The sequence below is a fragment of the Zingiber officinale genome, chromosome 7B (assembly GCF_018446385.1).
Source record: "Zingiber officinale cultivar Zhangliang chromosome 7B, Zo_v1.1, whole genome shotgun sequence".
NCBI lineage: Eukaryota > Viridiplantae > Streptophyta > Magnoliopsida > Zingiberales > Zingiberaceae > Zingiber > Zingiber officinale.
In genome coordinates, this window is record NC_055999.1 from 75,645,069 (window position 1) to 75,663,727 (window position 18,659).

An 18,659-nucleotide genomic window follows, 5' to 3' on the forward strand; every position below is an offset into this window, starting at 1 on the left:
AATTAAATTCTTTCTAAAACTGGGTACATAAAGACAATTTCTTAAAACAAAATTTTTATTTCTATTAAAAGATAAGTAGACGTCTCCCACTGCAACAGCTGCCACCTTAGTAGCATTGCTCATGTAGACGGTAATCTCCCCTTCAGATAGTCGTCGTGTTTCCTGGAACCCCTGCAAGGAATTGCAGACATGATCAGTGGCTCCCGTATCTACACACCAGGTGCTGGTAGATAACACCGCTAAACATGTTTCAACAACTAGAGCATGAGATATACCTTTGTTTTGGTTCTTACGAGGACAGTCCGCCTTCCAATGCCCTGACTGTTTGCAGATGAAGCACTTGCCCTTCGGCTTCTTCACTTTAAATCACGTACTGAGATTTATTCACTTTCTTTGCTGAACCAACTTGTTTCTTCTTCTTCTTTCCTCTCGGTTTAGAAGTAGAACCATTTTCGACATAGTGAATTTGAGAATTGTGACGAAATAATCCTTGAAGTTCTATCAAGAGTTCCCCTAATGAATAAATCCTCTTATTCATATTATAGTTCAGTGGAACTCAAAACTTCTAGGTAGCGTTTGGAGGATCATATCGATCCGGGTTTCCATCAATTTCTCCTCCAAGGATCAGTATCTTGTTCGGATAAGCCATCATGTTTAGGATATGATCCCTCACAGAGTACCCTCTTGCATGGTGGTCATTATCTTTCTCATAGCTTCTTGTCTAGAAGCCCTATCCCGATGACCAAAGAGTTCCTTGAGATTGTTCATAATATCATAAGTTGTTGATCTTTATGTCGATGTTGCAATACATTTGACATTGAAGCCAAAATGTAACACCGCGCCATCTCATCTGCCTTTACCCATCTCTTATGATATTCAATCTCCTCTTGGGTAGATTCACCAGTGGGTGCATCAGGACAAGGTTCAGTCAGTACAAATTTATAGCTTTCAGCAGTCAGAACAATATCCAGGTTTCTTTTCCAATCTATGTAATTTGGTCCGGTAAGTCTATTTTGTTGAAGTATGATGGACAGTGGGTTGAAAGTCATCCTAAGAATCACAAATAACTTTTGGTCAGAACTCTAAATTTAGAATAATATTGATTCCTCAAACAATACTATTTTAAATTAACCAACACCTCATAACACCGTGAATTTTGTATGCCACGTTAGTGTGGACGTATACAATTTCAACATTTGTAAAAGGAGGGTTTTAACCCATTAATTTTATTATCTTGTCAACCTAACTTTTTGACAAATAAAATTAATAGTTGGTATTATTTGGTCACACAAATAATAACAGTGACTCCGTTGGGGAGGATACTATTAGATGTGTCTAAGTGTACACCATTACTTGACACTAAGTCCATTAATAAGATTATGCCCCTTCCGTTGGGGAAGATCACACGCTCTTGATTAACTTCCTATAGTCATCCAAAAATGGAAGTCTGTTCTAGTGATCCGCAAACAAGCTCATCCGTTATGGAGGAAGGCACTCAGAGCCAACGCGCAAGCTTGTTTGCATCACTTACAAACCAGTAATGGAGACCATGGGATTTACTTAAAAATCCCTCTCCCACTTAGTTATTTATAAATGAGGAATTTTAACTATGCTAACCTACTAAACTTGTAAACTAACATGCACACACAGCACAATATAAAAGCAATAAATAGAAAATCTAATTTTCAACTATTATGGCTTTTATCTTTAATTGTCTTCCGTGTGTTGTCATCTGAAGCTGCTGCCATATTTGGCCACCGCCACCGGGTCTAACTGTCACATCCATCTTGCTCCTAGTTCCGCTGCGCCTCTGGTCCTTAGAAGGTTCCACGCTTTGCAAGATTCGATCCGCGACATAAATAGAATTTTACAATTTTTATCCTATATTCCATAAAAGGAATGTACATGTATCTAGATCAAAAATAAAATCCTAATAAAACTAAATACAGCTCCTGCTGTATTTTAATACAATCATGCACACACATATAAATGCCCTTGACATGTCCAAGGGTCCAATCACACACATAATAACTAAAAGCCATAATAGTTGGATCCTACATCCATAGAGTTAGCACATCCTACTATAAACCTGCCTAAATTATGTATGACATGTGCATAATTAAACTAAATACCAAATACACAGAGGCAAAACCCTAGCTCTGATACCAATTGTTGGTTGCTACTCGGAAAACCTATAGGTTCCATTGTACAAAAAATTTTGTACAAAGGTCTGAACCTTTTCCTAGCTACCATGTGTTCTTTTAAATTAAATTTTGGATCGCCTGCGGAACTTAACACGTTTGATCCAAAACTTAATCTATTTGTTCTTTTAGGTTTTGACTTGGATCTCCTGCGGAACTTAACACGTTCGACCCAAGTCTCCTTAAGTTATTAATTCCATTAAATATTAATTTCCATAAAAGGTTCCCAGTACTGACGTGGCGAGGCACATGGCCTTCTTGGATATGGGAGCAACCACCACCGACTAGACAAAACCTTTAATAGAAAGCTAATATTTAATTTCCTAAAATAACTTTAGGTTAACCAAAAAGAACAATCAAATCACAAGGAAAAGAAAGAAACAAAAGAACACAACTTCGAAAAACATATTCGAAATTCTAGAACGTAAGCCTCTTGTATTTGGTATTATTTCCATAAATAACTAGCATGATGCGGAAAAGGAAAAACTACTAGTTATACCTTCTAGAAAGACCTCTTGATCTTCTACCGTATTCCTCTTCTAACCTCGAACGTTGTGTGGGCAACGATCTTCCGAGACGAGAAACCACCAATCACCTTCTTCTCCTCCTAGCTAGGTTCGGCCAACAAAGAGGAAGCTTCACCAAGGAAGAAAATCAAAACACTAACCAAGCTCCAAGAGATGCTAGCTTTTTCTCCTTCTTCTTCTTCTTCTCCGAGTAGTATCCGGCCACCACAAGAGCTCCAAGGGAGAGGGAGAGGTTCGACCACCACAAGAAGAAGAGAGGGAAAAGGTGTTGGCCGGCCACACCAAAGAATAAGAGAGGAAGAGAAATAATAAGGGTTATCCCATGAAGGCACCATCATCCCTTCTTTTATATTCCTTGGCCTAGGCAAATTAGGAAATTTAATTACAATAAAATTTCCTCAATTTCCTTGACATGATTTAATTTAGAAAAATAATATAAATTTTCCAAATCAAACTTCAATGGCCGGCCACATCATTGGAGAACAAATTGGACAAGTTTTAATCAACAATTAAAACTTCCTAATTTGTTTCCGGAAATTTAAAAAAATAAAATTTCTCTTTAAAATCTCTTCATGGTTGATAAAAGGAAATTTCTATAATTTTAATTTTAACAACATGTGAATAATTTTTAAAGAGAAAATAAAACATCTCTCCAATCTACAAATAAGGAAAGAGATCTAATCTCTTTCTTTAATCTTTTGTAGATCTTTTACAAGAGAGATATTTTATTTTTAATTCTCTTTAAATTATATCTTCCACATAATAATAAAAAATTAAAATTAAATTTCTTTTTAATTTAATTTGGCCGGCCCTACTAGCTTCGGCCACCCAAATTATACCTAGGCCGGCCCTAGCTTGTTCCCAAGCTAGCTTGGCTGACCCCTATTGGGTGGGTATAGAAGGTGGGTATAGGTGGGTATAGAACTCTATAAATAAGAGGCTACGATAGGGACCGAGAGGTGGAATTGGTTTTGGTCTCCCGATAAAATTAAGCATCCCGTGTTCGCCCTAACACACAACTTAATTTTATCAATGATAATTCATTCCACTAGAGAACTATCATTGAACTACGCACCAATCCCAAATTACATTTTGGGCTCCTTCTTATTATGAGTGTGTTAGTCTCCTGTGTTTAAGATATCGAATGTCCACTAATTAAGTGAGTTACGACAACTCATTTAATTAATGTCTAAGTCCAAGAGTAGTACCACTCAACCTTATCGTCATGTCGGACTAAGTCCACCGCAGGTTTAACATGACAATCCTTATGAGCTCCTCTTGGGGACATTATCAACCTAGTACCTCTAGGACACAGTTTCCTTCTATAATCAACAACACACACTATAAGTGATATCATTTCCCAATTTATCGGGCTTATTGATTCATCGAACTAAATCTCACCCATTGATAAATTAAAGAAATAAATATCAAATATATGTGCTTGTTATTATATTAGGATTAAGAGCACACACTTCCATAATAACCGAGGTCTTTGTTCCTTTATAAAGTCAGTATAAAAGAAACGACCTCAAATGATCCTACTCAATACACTCTGAGTGTACTAGTGTAATTATATAGTCAAGATAAACTAATACCTAATTACACTACGACCTTCTAATGGTTTGTTCCTTTCCATTCTGGTCGTGAGCTACTGTTTATAATTTATAAGGTACTGATAACATCATCTTCTGTATGTGACACCACATACTATGTTATCTACAATATAAATTAAATGAACAACTACAAACAAATGTAGATAATTAGACCAAATGTGATTCTTTATTCATAATGAATGTTTACAAAGCTTAGGCTTTCAGTATACACTCCAACAGTAATCGCCTTTATAGTCCACCCAGTTACGGGTGACGTTTGACGAAACCAAAGTACATAACTCCTTATGTAGGGATCTATGGTGACTTCAGGTCTAAGGACTAATAGTCATACTAATAGCCACATGAGAAAGTATATGACACTCATATAACGATCCATGATACTTTCTCATGGCGGATCATTCAGTATACATTCTCTAATGTATACCCATGTGTCAACTTGATATCTCTATATCCATAACTTGTGAGATCAAGTCATCGAGTTGACCTACATGCTAGTCTTATTGCATTAACATTGTCCCTGAATGTTAATACTCGACTAGGAATGATTAAGAGTAGTGTTCCCTATATCATCTCACTATCAGTTCAACTAACTGATTGATATAGGTGAGAACCGTCTACTCAAGGACATTATTATACTTAGTTTATTTGGCACCAATATAAGTAAGTATAATAACTAAAATCCAAATGCCTTTATTTATATAGATAGAATATGATACAACAAGTTTAAAATACAATCATCAAATGATTGACTCTAGGGCTCTAGCTAACACATTGCGCTCCCCCATTTATGATTTGGGGTAGGAGGATAGGTCTACTCCGACAGCATCCCATCCACTCGGTCACTCATCAGGAGCAGTGATGACAGAGTGCACGGTTGTCACAGCCCTACCCACTCGGTCTCACCATTTATACGTGAGATGACTGACTGGCGTCAGGGGTGACCAGGACGCATCATTGGCATCATACGCATTGATGCATTTATTTCTTGTGATTGTGTTTGCTGCATTTGTTTGCTACATTTTGGTTGGATGCATATGTTTGACATGCATACAGGATTTAGGACACTTTCGGTTTGACGACCCTTTTGTTCTGGATAGGAGTTCCTGGTGAGTACAGCTTCCTCAGTTACCTTTCAGTTTTGCATCTTTCCTATATATATGATTAGGAAGCTGTATTCCATGTTTATTGCTGTTAGATATATCTTACTAGTCATGTCTATTGGTATTCGCTGAGTTGTTGAACTCACCCCCGTGGACTCTATATTTTTCAGGTGCCAGATTGTTTATGGAGTCGCTTGGAGTATCCTGCCTGCTGGTCCCCACGTCACATCAGAAGACATGTCTCCGCCTTCTTGTTTATTTTATCTTGGTATATGATATGTGTGTTTTTGGCTTGGTGTGTTCTGGTTTTATTTTCGGAGTATTGTGTCGTTGTGTGGTGTAAGCCTAGCCGGCTAGCAGTGTGTTGTTTTGTTTTGTATGAGCTTGTTTTTATGTATTTCTGCTGTGTTGGTTTTGGTTTTAGTCGAGTGGGATGATTAAAATATATATAACTGCGTGGTTGTTGTTATGTTTGTCCTGGCATGTAGGCTGAGATTATTAACTGCGTGGTTGTGTATATATTCCAGCCGTATGTGGCTTATGTATATTGTGTCTGTAGAAATGCTTCAGATTGTCACCCGTACAAGGGAGGTGCTGCCGAAATTTCTTCGGACAGGGACACCCCCGGGGTGTGACAATTTAGTGGTATCAGAGCAGGTATACGATACTTGCTATGTGTTCTGGATTTTCGAGATTTATCTTATACCAATTTATTTGGTATCAAAGATCGACTTACGAGTCTTATTTTCCTTGTGTTTCGGATTTCGTGTTTTGCTCTTCTCGATGTGACTTTTCAGTTTTTGGGACCTGGCAGCTGCAGGACATCTCCAAGCTGTAGGAGGTATGTTGGTATACTGTTATCATACCTTTCTATTAGTATATGCCCTGTTGACTATTACATATTATGACATGTATTAGCACTCTTTACTAGTACCTGTCTAGTTGAGATAGCATATATTTTATGTATTTGGTAAAACCCTGATGATGATCGATCTTGATAGAGATTAAGGGTTACAGTTTTTGGTGATTTATCATATCATACACCAGTAGTTTTTAGCTTCTGTTATTACTAGTTGGATAGCAGATTGAGGCACATACCAGCCTCTGCTATTATTAGCTGGGTAGTGGATAGTATCTATATCTTTATGTTGACCTAGCCAGTAGTATAATATTTTATCTTAGTTAATTTTCATCAGTAAATATTGATTTACTCTTGTTAGATCGGTCAGTAGAAGACTGATTTACGTTTGTCGAGTTGGGTAGTCATGGTTTGATATACCTTAGTTGTTTATGGTGGATTAAGGTATTTTTGATTAGTTAGTAGATGACCGATTTAGCTTTATTGGTCCGATCTGAATCTTTGGGTTGTTTGTGCTTAGTTTGATATCTAGAGCACATTTGAGTACATGTTTTGTACTGACGTGGAAAAGACTGAGTTGATCGTATATCATTGTCGATTTTGGTCAGTCTATAGAGGATCGATGTATCCTATTCCATGGGTACTTTAGTTTTAGACGGTATGTACCTAGTTGGATAACTTAGAAGGTAGCATAGGAATGCCAGGTTGATTGGGTCAAATATGTTGATTATTCCTATCTTTGTTTCATGTATGAATGATTGTTATGAGTTGTAGGAGTTCTATGATGGATAGTTCATTTATAGGTAGTGTGTGTATTCCCATCTTGATATGGTTATTGTAGGTTCCTTGTGGATTATAGTTGGTTAGTTAGCTGTACGTGCCTGATTGACATATTGGAGGTATCTTATCGATGTAAATCTGTGTCGTGGTATGTGTACATGGGTGTGAGTGTCATATTGGAAGTATCTTGTCGACTACATCGGTGTTGTGATATGTACATATGTGTTTTGTGTGGTATCTGAGGTATCTTGTTGATTATGTGTGATTTGTGAGTGCATCTGGGTTTAGTATGCCTTTTTGGAAGTATATGTTGATTATACTCTTGGCATATGTGTATATATGTCATGTGAGTGTTGTTTGAGGGGTATTGTTGATTTTACCTACGATGATATATGCACACGGGTTCGGTATGAATTGTTGGAGGTATCACGGTGATTTACACCTATATTGTGAGTATGTTGGGTGTGCACTAATTGGAGGATTATGTTGATCATACCTATGTTGTATGTGCACGTGTGCCAGGTGTATGATTGGTAGAATCATGAGGATTCTACCTATGTTGAATGTAGAATGCTTGGTGTCTACATTATGTTATTGTTTGTATTACCCTGTCAACTACTTCTCCTATTAGTGGGTGACTGACCCACTAGGATGATGATAGAGTTGACTATGGATTTGATTCGCTTACTAGGTTGCTATACCCTAGGCTAACCACAGTGACCTATGGTAGAGTGACCTTATGCAGTCTCTAGCTAGATAGTTAGGTGCTTTGGGCACTTATGTATTGTTGTGGTGGAGCGTAGCTCCCACATATTACGGATTGCTTGTAGCGGAGAATTGCTCCCATATTTATTGTAGATACATAATTTCGGATTATTTGTGGTGGAGTGTTGCTCCCACATATATGGTATTTCGTGTGATGGAGCGTTGCTCTCACACTGGAGGATATATTCTTTGGTGATTTATATCGTTGGTGATCAGATCTATTTATTGTTGAGGATCTTATGGTTAGGAATGTCTGTGATACGGACATTATGTGTCTTGGTTTTACTATTATGGCTTGCGGTGCCCTAGATGTTAGCATGGACTCGATGATTTGGGTATCCCTAGGATGTTTGGATTGGTTTCCATTGTCTTGTTGACGATGTTGTGATCTATTTCGGATCTGAGGTGAGTCACGTACACCATCTTCGCATAGTTCTAGAGATGTTTTGACGGAAACATCTATGTGTGAAGATCAGTAGTGCGTATGCTGGTAGTCTCCTGTGAGATGTTTGAGACACACGGTCACCAGTAGGAGTATACCGTGGTTCCACAGGAGATAGAGGTTGTTACCAGTTGGGAGTTGTCATAGTCAATAGATGAAACTCGCAACTCCCTTTTATCGAGCGAGTTATTACCGAAGGCTCGTTGGGGGTTTTCCACGCGTTGCTATGTCACTTACACGCCTGACCGGGAAAAGGCGTGAAGTTCACTTGGACTGAGGATTGCGGGACCAGCTTCCAAGAGCTGAAGTGGAGATTAGTGTCGACTACGATTTTTGATTTTACCTTCTGGAGAGGACGGATTCGTGCTCTGTATCGATGCATCTCTACAGGGTTTGGGCGCTGTTTTGCTACAGCACGACAGGGTAGTCTCTTACTTCTCGGCAGTTGAAGGAACATGAGGAGAACTACCCAGTACATGACTTGTCGTTGATCGACATTATTTTTGCCTTGAAGATTTGGCGGCATTATCTGTACGACATTACAATTGAGATTCTCACTGACCATAAGAGTCTCAAATATCTGTTCACTTAGAAAGAAACTTAATCTCTGATTGAGGAGAAGAATGAAATTCCTGAAAGATTATGATTGTACATTAACTATTACCCGGGGAAAAGCTAATGTGGTTGCCGATGCACTTAGCCGGAAGTCCAGAGGGACTTTAGCGTGCCACCGAGTTGTGGTTACGGACTTGATTAAGGGATTCTCCGAATTTGGGCCTTGAGGAGCAGGGACGGACAGAGCAGGGTGTTCTTGTTACCATGGTTGCTCAGTCGTCGATCAGGACGAGGATCCGAGAGGCCAGGCTGGTGATCAGCATTTGCAGTTTATTGGCAGCCAAATATCTTTCGGGTAGTAGACCAAGTTCCCATGAGATGAGGAGGATATTATATACTTCCGAGACAGATTATGCGTACCTCAGTCTCACCCGGTCTTACAGGAGCTACTTCAGGAGGCACATCGTTCTCGATTTGCTATCCACCCAGGCGATACCCGTATGTACCGAGATTTGAGGCGTTCTGTATGGTGGAACGGTATGAAGAAAGACATCGCAAAATTTGTAGCGAGATGTCTTGTCCGTCAGCAGGTGAAGGCCGAGCACCAGAGACCTGTTGGCTTATTTCAGCGGATTCTTATTTTTGAGTGGAAATGGGAACACATTACCATGGATTTTGTGGCAGATTTGCCTACGACACGATGAGGCCATGACGCGATTTGGGTAATCGTTGAGCGATTTACCAAATTGGGCACTTCTTAGCGATCCGGAAGATTGATTCCCTGGATCGATTGGCAGATTTGTGTTGTCAGGAGATCATCAAATTTTATGGTGTCCCTTTGACTATTATTTCGGATAGAGACCCCCCACGTCTCGTTTCTGGCAGAGTCTGCAGCAGGCTTTAGACACTGAGCTCAGTTTCAGTATAGTTTTCCATCCGCAGACAGATGGACAGTTAGAGCGAACCATTCAGACTCTAGAGGACTTGTTGAGGTCATGTGGATTGGATTTTGGAAGCAGTTGGGAGGACCATATGCCATCGGTAGAGCTCGTCGACAGCAACAGCTTTTATTCGATTATCCAGATGACACCGTCTGAAGCGTTGTATGGTAGTCCTTGTCGGACACCCACCCTCTGAGATGAGGTTGGGGAGGCCCAGTTGTTGGGACCTCATAGAGCTCAGCATGAGATAAAGTTGGTCCGTACTATCGGACGGAGGATGTCAAAGGCGCAGGACCGCCAGAAGAGTTATGCTGATTTGAGACGCAGACCCTTGGAGTTCTCTATTGGCGACCATGCTTTTCTGCGATTTTCACCCACGAAAAAAAAGGGTGAAGAGATTTGGCCTCAGAGGTAAGTTAGCTCCGCGATACATTGGACCTTTCCAGATCTTGGAAAGGGTTGGAGCGGTAGTTTATCGTTTAGCACTACCACCACCGTCTCTGGCAGGAGTTCACGATGTATTCCACATATCTACGCTGAGGAGATATTCCTGATCGACACATGTGTTGACAGATATCTCAGTTCTCGTTCAGCCTGACGTCACCTATGAGGAGGTTTCGGTACGGATTCTGGACTGGAAAGAGCGTCAGTTGCGAAACAAGACTATTCGGCTGATTTAAGTCGGATGACAGCATCATATGGACGAGGAGGTTACCTAGGAGCTCGAGGATACTATCCAAGCTCGATATTCCCATCTTTTCACTTGGGGTATATGATTTAATTTACCGTTCAACATTTATACTCTTTGCCTGTTGTTAGTATTTGCTGATGGTAGATAACAAAATTTGGGGACAAAATTTTTATTAGTGGGGGAGAATGTGAAATACCGAAAAATGGCGAATAATGATAAGGGAATTTTCTGAAATTTTTAGAAATTATTCTGGAATTTTTCGAAGATCGTATGGACGAGTTTACGAGGATAAAAACGGGGCCCGGAAAAGCCTGTTTAGGCTACCCCATTTTAGCGAGGAAATGTTTATTTCTTAATTCCTTTTCTTTATTTCTTCGTTTTCTTTTTCCCCGCCGAACCCACGCGAGCCGTTCCCTTTCCTTCTTTTCTTCCCCCGCCGAACCGCCTGTGCCCTAACTGTAACACCCATGAAATTATAAGATAAGTATATGGATAGTATTTTCTTTAAAGCATGAAAGTAAGAGGAATCAAAAAGAAATAATAGAAATAAAAAGAAGGAGAGGTTGAGGTTTGAACCTTGAACCTCCCACAAATGATAGAGTTAAATTAGTGTATAATAACCACTAGGATAATGAATAATATTTGGATAGGAAGGAATGAAAAATTTAGTTAAAGGTGAAGAGAAAATAAAAGAAAACTAAGAAAAGAGCAAGAGAAAACCAAGTGGCTTACCTCCTCTTCCTCTTGGTTAAGAGAAGAAGCAAGCAAAAGGTGAATTGCCTTCCTCTCCTCTCTCCCTTCTCATTTTCGTGGGAATTAAAGAGAAGTTAAAGGGGGGGGGGATGAATGGGGACAAGAATCCTTCCCATGATGAATAAAAAGGATTAGAGGAGAAAAGAGAAAGGGAAATTCTAAATCTTCTTCTTCCTCATCCTCTTTCTCTTCTCCACCGAGAACTAGAGCTCTCCTCCCTCATCTCCAAAAGCCAAGTTTAGGTTTTCTCTCTAAGGGAAAACAAATACTAGCAAGGAGTCTCAAGGTCTACCTCATACAAGAAGAAGAAAAACAAAAAGGAAACTAGGAAGAGAAACTTCTCCTCCCTCCTCACAAGGGTACCACTTCCTTAAGGATCAACAAGCGAAAGTAAGCTTCCCCTCACCTGTGGTACAATAGCTCATGTGGTTTTCATGAAGATAGATTTCTTTAAAAAAAAACCTAGGGTTGCTTCATGGAAATTTCGGCCAAGACAAAAAGAAGGATCTAAGGAATTTTAAGACCTAACTAGATATGCTCATTATATTTCTTGTGACATGTATCTTATGGTAGGAGGTTAACCTAATGTTTCTATGCTAGAATTTTTAGTTAGAACTTAGATTCATGATCCTAGACTCTCGGCCAAGCATGAACAAAAGAACTAGGTAAGCTTAAGACTCAAACTAAACATGCTCCCTTGTTCTTATGATATGTGCTCTATGATAATGGTGTTGTTAACATTTTCTCCTACTTGTATGTTGATTGGAACTTCATTTTCATGCTCATGAACATTCGGCCATGGTAGAACTAAGGGCCTAGGAGAGCTTTAAACCTAAGACTAAGCATGCCATGATTTCCCTAGGATAAGATATGAAGCTAATATGATATGCCCATGATTATATGTTGATTTGAACTCTATTTCATGCTTATGAAGATTCGGCCATGTTAAGATTTGAGGCCTAGGAAAGTTTAAAACAAGTCTAAGATGCTCATGACCTTCTTGATGAAATGATATGAAACTAACTTGATGTTTTTATGCTTGTTTGTTGCATAGAAATTTGGTTACATGCTCTATAACTTTCGGCCACACAAGGTTTTAAGACCTAGGATGCTTAGAACTTAAACTAAGTTTGCTCATGTTGTTCCTTGTAATAAATGCCATGAAATTTGTGTAGGGTTTCCATGCTTTTATGTCACATGAAAACTAGTCTATGTCTTACATGTTTCGGCCACCATTAGTTTAAGGGCCTAGGAAACTTAGAACCCAACTTAGATATGCTCATGATGTTTCTTGTAATAAATGCTATGAAATTTGTTTATGGTTTCCATGCTCTTATGCCACTAGAAACCTAGTTTCCATGCTTAACAAGTTTCGGCCACCTTAGATTAAAGGGCTTAGGAAGTTTGGAACTTAAACTAAATGTGCTTATGATGTTCCTCATGATATGTGTTATGATATTGGTTTAAGGTTCAACACTTTCATGCTACTTATAACCTAGAATCATGCTTGCTAGGGTTCGGCCATGATAAGGTTAAAAGCTTAGAGAACTTAGAACTCAAACTAAGCATGCTCAAGTTGTTCCTTATGATATATGATATGACATTGGTTTAGGGTTTACATGTTTGCATGTTGCTTATAACCTAATTTGAGGCTTGATGAGTTTCGGCCATGATATAAGTAAAGACCTAGGGAGCTTAGAACCCAAACTAAGCATGCTCAAGGTGTTCCTTATGATATAGGATATGATAATGGTTTAGGGTTCACATGCTTTTATGTTGCTTGTTAACCTAGGCTACAACTATATGTTTCAGCCACTACATGATATTAGGGTTAGAGACCTAATTATGATTTCCCATGTGCCTCTCATGCAATGCTTTATGATATGATAAGAATATGTCATGCTGCTATACTCATTTATGTATGCTTATGACCTATGCATGATGATGTGCTATGTGTAGACCCGACCCCGGGCCGGGTCTGGCCTGGACCCGGCCCGGGCCCGTAACCGGGTCAACGGGCCGGTTGCCCGTTGACCCGGTTCGCCGGGTCGAACCGGAACCAGCCCGGCAAGTTGCCGGGCCGGTTCTGGTTCATTGGATGTAAAATCGGCGGGTTGAACCGACGGTTCAGTCGCAAATTTTTTTTTTTTTTTAAACGGCTTGAACCGCCGGTTAACCGGCGGTTTATAGCCGTTGGAACCGCCGGTTAACCAGCGGTTCGTAGCCGTTGGGAGGGTTTTTTAGCTATTTTTTTCAACGGTTAGGATCATTTGACCGTTTTTTGATCAATGGCTATGATTTAGTGTCCGTTACTATCAAAACTCTATAAATAGAGAGCTTATTTCATCATTTTTCACACACATCTTCTCTACTCTTAATCTCATTTTCGTATTCTCTAATCTCTACACGCTTTCGTTTTCAATTTTCAATTACAATGGAAGGAGGCCGCGGAGGTGCATCATCTCGAGCTCGGAAGGGAAAGCAAATAATGAATCCGCGGGAGGAGGACCCCAACATTCAATCCACCGATGATGAGATTGAACACCTTCCGAATCCGACACCCGAAACACAAGGAAGTACCGATGCAATTACTTCTAAAGTTCGGAAAATTTCTCTTCTAAAGTCTTCTATTTTTACTAAACATTTTAAGAATGTCACTCTTCCATCGGGAGAAATGCGTATAAAATGTAAATACTGTAATTCTTCCTACAAATTCCAAGCCGACGGTGGCTATGAGTCGTTGAAACGACATATAGACACGAAGTATCCGACAGAATATGAACTCGACCATTTTCAAACACAATTATCAAGATTTTTTTCAACTAGCGTTAGTACCGATTCCGGTTTATTTTTATATTCGGATAATAAATTAAGAGAATCATTAGCTAAATTTGTTTCCGTAGAACATCTTTCTTTTAGTTTTGGATCTAAATGCACATTTGAAGATTTTTGTAAAGAATCTCTTAATCCATGTGCTAAACGTGTTCCTAGGACTACACTTACTCGTACAATTAAAAAATTAGTAAAACAAGGAAAAAAGAATTTAATTGATGAATTTAGTAAATTAGATAATAAAGTTTCTTTATGTTCCGATATTTGGAGTGATCATTGGCAAACACATTCGTAAATGGGTGTGACTTGCCATTGGATCGATAACTCTTGGAATCTCCAAAAAGATTATTAGCTTATAGAGTTTTTGATGAATCACATAATGCTCATAATATCGCACAATTATTATGTTTAATTTTAGAAGAATATGGTTTAACTCATAAAATATTTTCAATATCATTAGATAATGCTAGTTCTAATACCGCTTGTATAGATGATCTAAAATTTGTTTGTCAACCTATTATTGGAGGTTTATTTTTCATATTCGTTGTGTATGCCATGTTTTAAATTTATGTGTTCAAGATGGTTTAAAAATTTTAGAAAGTTATATTAAACCAATTAGAATTGCAATTTCTTATTTATGGTCTCATCCATCTATAATGAAACAATGGGGTAGGTTTTGTAAAATTAATGGAATGAGACCTAAAAAATTTCCACGTGATGTACCAACACGTTGGAATTCAACATACCAATTATTACAAGATTCATTTCAATATAAAGAATTATTATGTTCATTTTTGCACAAAATGCTAATATATATTTATTTTCACAACAATGGAATATTTGTAGTAGTATTTGTGAAATTTTAAAAGTATTTAATGATGCAACCGAACAACTTTTCGGTGTTTATTATCCCACTGCTCAATTAGTTTTAGAAAATTTTTCTAATATAGTATTAGTTTTAAATGAACATATTAATAATGAATCTTTATCTCCTTGCATCTTAGCTATGAAAACTAAATGGGAAAAATATTTTTATTTAATTCCTGAAATTTATTTAATTGCATTTGCTTTAGATCCTAGATTTAAATTAGAAGTTTTACAAGAAATGTTAACTTTATATTATGATACTTTAATTCCAATTAAAGATTCTTCTTCCCCTGATCCAGCTAATATTATATATAATGTTAGAATTTATTTATATGATATTTATAATCAATATTATGCAAAATATGGAACACAAATTAATATTTCTGAAATTCAACAAACTACTAGTAGTAATTTAAAACTTACAAAAGCACAACTCTTATTAAAAGAACGGACAAAGCGTCCACGGGGATCCTCAAGTTCCACAGGAACTTGAGAATTATTCGACTTCTTTTGATTTTAATGAAGCGGATAGCGAAAACTTGATATCTTAAAGTGGTGGTCACTGAAGGCTCAAAGCTTTCCCGTTCTCTCGTGATCGCAAAAGAAATTTTAGCTTGTCCGATGTCAACTGTTGCTGTGGAGCAGACGTCTGATCTTTGCAACATATTAGATGAATGACGATCAACTTTGTCTCCCGACTCATTGGAAGCCCAAGCATTACTGGACGATTGGACCAGAGCGGAGAAAAGAATCCAAGGAATGCAACTTTCAGATGACGAAGTTGAAGATTTTGATACTGAAGGAACAAATACGACAGGAACAGGAAATGGAAGTGAATGAAAATGTAAAAGGATAAAAATGTAAAAGAACTACGTGGGCTTTGATTCCCCTAAAGGGATACGTAGGCAACTCAAATAAGTGCAAGCCCTTTTTTTAATAAATTTTAATTTCTAATTTTTAATGTTTAATGTTTAATTTTTAATTTTTAATTTTTATTAACATATTAATCTTGAACCGTGACGAACCATGACGAACCGTGAACCGGCGGTTCTGAACCGTGAACTGTAACCGTCTTGGGTGGTTAAGGTTAAGGGTCGACCTGCCTGGAACCGTCGAACCGGCGGTTCCGAACCGTCGAACCGTCGGTTCCGAACCGTGGTCAGGTCTAGCTATGTGCCCAAATTTATGATATGCTATGTGCCCAAATTTATGATATGCTATGTGCCCAAGTTCATGATGTGCTGTGTGCCCAATTATGCATGTGATCATGATGTGCTGTGTGCCCAAATTCATGATGTGATGTGTGCCCAATTATACATGCTTTATGTTATGCCTAAGAGTTGCTTCCCTATCAGTTGGGACTAGGAGCACTCTTCATGATATGAATATGACATGAATGATAGGTTAAGAATTATGATATGTATGACATGCTACTTTACTTTTAAGGCTTGTACCAAGGGTGGGCTCCATAAGCGCCCCGGGGTCGATGGACTAAGAAACGAACCTCGTTAGGGATGGGCTCCTAAGTGCCCCTAGGTCGATGGACTAAGAAACGGGCCTAGTATGTATGCCTTGTAGGGTTCAAGACTTGCTACCTTGGACCTATATAGGACGCGCACATTTATGTATGTGGTACAAGCCGGGGCCCCCCTTATGTTGAGATTATGTTTAAGTATGTATATTATAAGTTTTCAAAAGGCATGTTGCATATGTTTTCATGATACATGTTTAGAAATTCACCTTGCATATACCTTATGATTATGCCATGATATTTATGATGATGTTATGATATGTCAGGGTGTATTTGATGATCATGTTATGTTATGCCATGATACCTTACGATTATGTTACGATATGCCATGATATGCTGCATGATATGATGAAATTGTCTCCATGCGTTATGTCTTGTGATTTGATATGCTATACGATTTTTGTGAGTAGGAAAGGAACTTATTGAGCCATGAGTGCTCACAGCTTACTTTCTTGTACCACAGATAAAGGCAAGGAATGGATGAACTAGGGGAGCAGCAGGAGGGGCTAGAAGGATGTGTGTGGTAGTGGCTTGGCTAAAGGAGAAAGACCTGCTTTTGTTTAATAAGAACCATGCCTAGTTTATGTTACTACTTTATGACTCCATGACATTTAATTATGTGTTTGGGTATTATGACTTAAAAATCATGTTAAGTATGCTATGTGGTTTTATATGTCCAGGTGATTAGTCATGGTGAATTTTAAAGAAAAGAAAAGTTTTTAATTTCTATAAATAAGACTTCCGCTGTAGTAAGTAGGTATGTATGTGTAAAGTAACCCCCGTCGCCTTAGCAGGAGGGGCAGGGCGTTACACTAACCTCCACGACGCCGAAGCATCTTCCTTCTTCTCTTCCTCTGCTGGCACAAACCACACGCGGAGCTTCTCATCGCCGGCCGACGAGAGCTGACCGAGGGTCTCCGTTCCTCTCTTCTGGCTGACTCCTAGCTTTTACCCTAGTACCGGCCACTGACCTTGAGCCCTAGATCTATCTCGGCCGTGGAGATCAAGACGCGCCGCAGCCCTCTCGCGTCGCTCCTGTCGCTACAGTTGGCGCCGACTCCTGCCGCCCTTCCGAGCCCCTTCCTTCGATCACCGAGCAGAGCCCCTTCTTCTCCTCTTCCGAGCACCGATTAGCCGACCAAGTTCCTCTGCCATGGACCTGCCAAAGCCCTCCAAGTCGTGCCCTAGTTTTTCTTGGGTTGTTTCCGGCCAAGAGCAAGGAGGATTTAAATTCGATGTTTCTTCCTCGTGCCCTAGCTGCTTCCTGTGGATACCCATTACGTTTCCTCCTCACCGGATCTTGGACCAGGGGAGGACTCTTTTCTCTACATGGCTACATTGCTAGGCATCAAATTAAGAGGAAGCAAGGGATCATTGTTTTGTGGACCTCCTCTGTTATCGATCACTATCTGCTCCCAATTCTTGAAGCTGTGAAGGTTTTGGGTAAGGAGGTAAGGTTCTGTTGAGATGAGCTTTGGTATTTTGAATTAAAGTTTCAGTAAATCTTTTACTATATAATTGGATTTATGGATTGAGCTTCTCGGCAGTGATTGGTAGGGTTGCTGATCTACTAGAGTTGTGGTCATACCTCAAGGTCAGTGCTTTTCTAGTGATGTACCTTGGGTATTCTATTAGTATGTTGCTAAATTAAGTTTCTAAAGGATGGTAGAGTTTGTGATTGATGATATGGATGATAGGTTGATTGGATTGAAGTGAAGGATTGTGGATTTAGTTAAACCTAATTAGATTATGAGACTAGGTTAATTATTGCGATTAGGGTTTTTCCTAATTTGATTGGGGAGTTTATTTAGTTATTTATTGTATAAGTAATTAACTAAATACAGTATGTGATTTCAGGACTTTGTTTCGAGACGAGCGTCTCGACGCGGGATAGCTTATCACGATCGACAGATTTTAAGGCGAGTACCTCTTGACTTATCTTTATGATATTGTCTATTGGATATGCAAAGTATTTTATAGCTGCAAGCAATGATCATGTTTGCTTTGGTATGTCACGGTTTGATACCATAGCATGATCTATTGGCCGTTTGTTATGTATCCCTATTTATGTTTCATGATTATTGCCATGAGTACCTTAGTTCCTAGAGTAAGTGACATACCATACCTTACTGAGGTTAGGACTAGGTTCTGGATTTTATTTTCTGGCATGTGTATCTAGATTATCTGATACCTAGGTTTTTA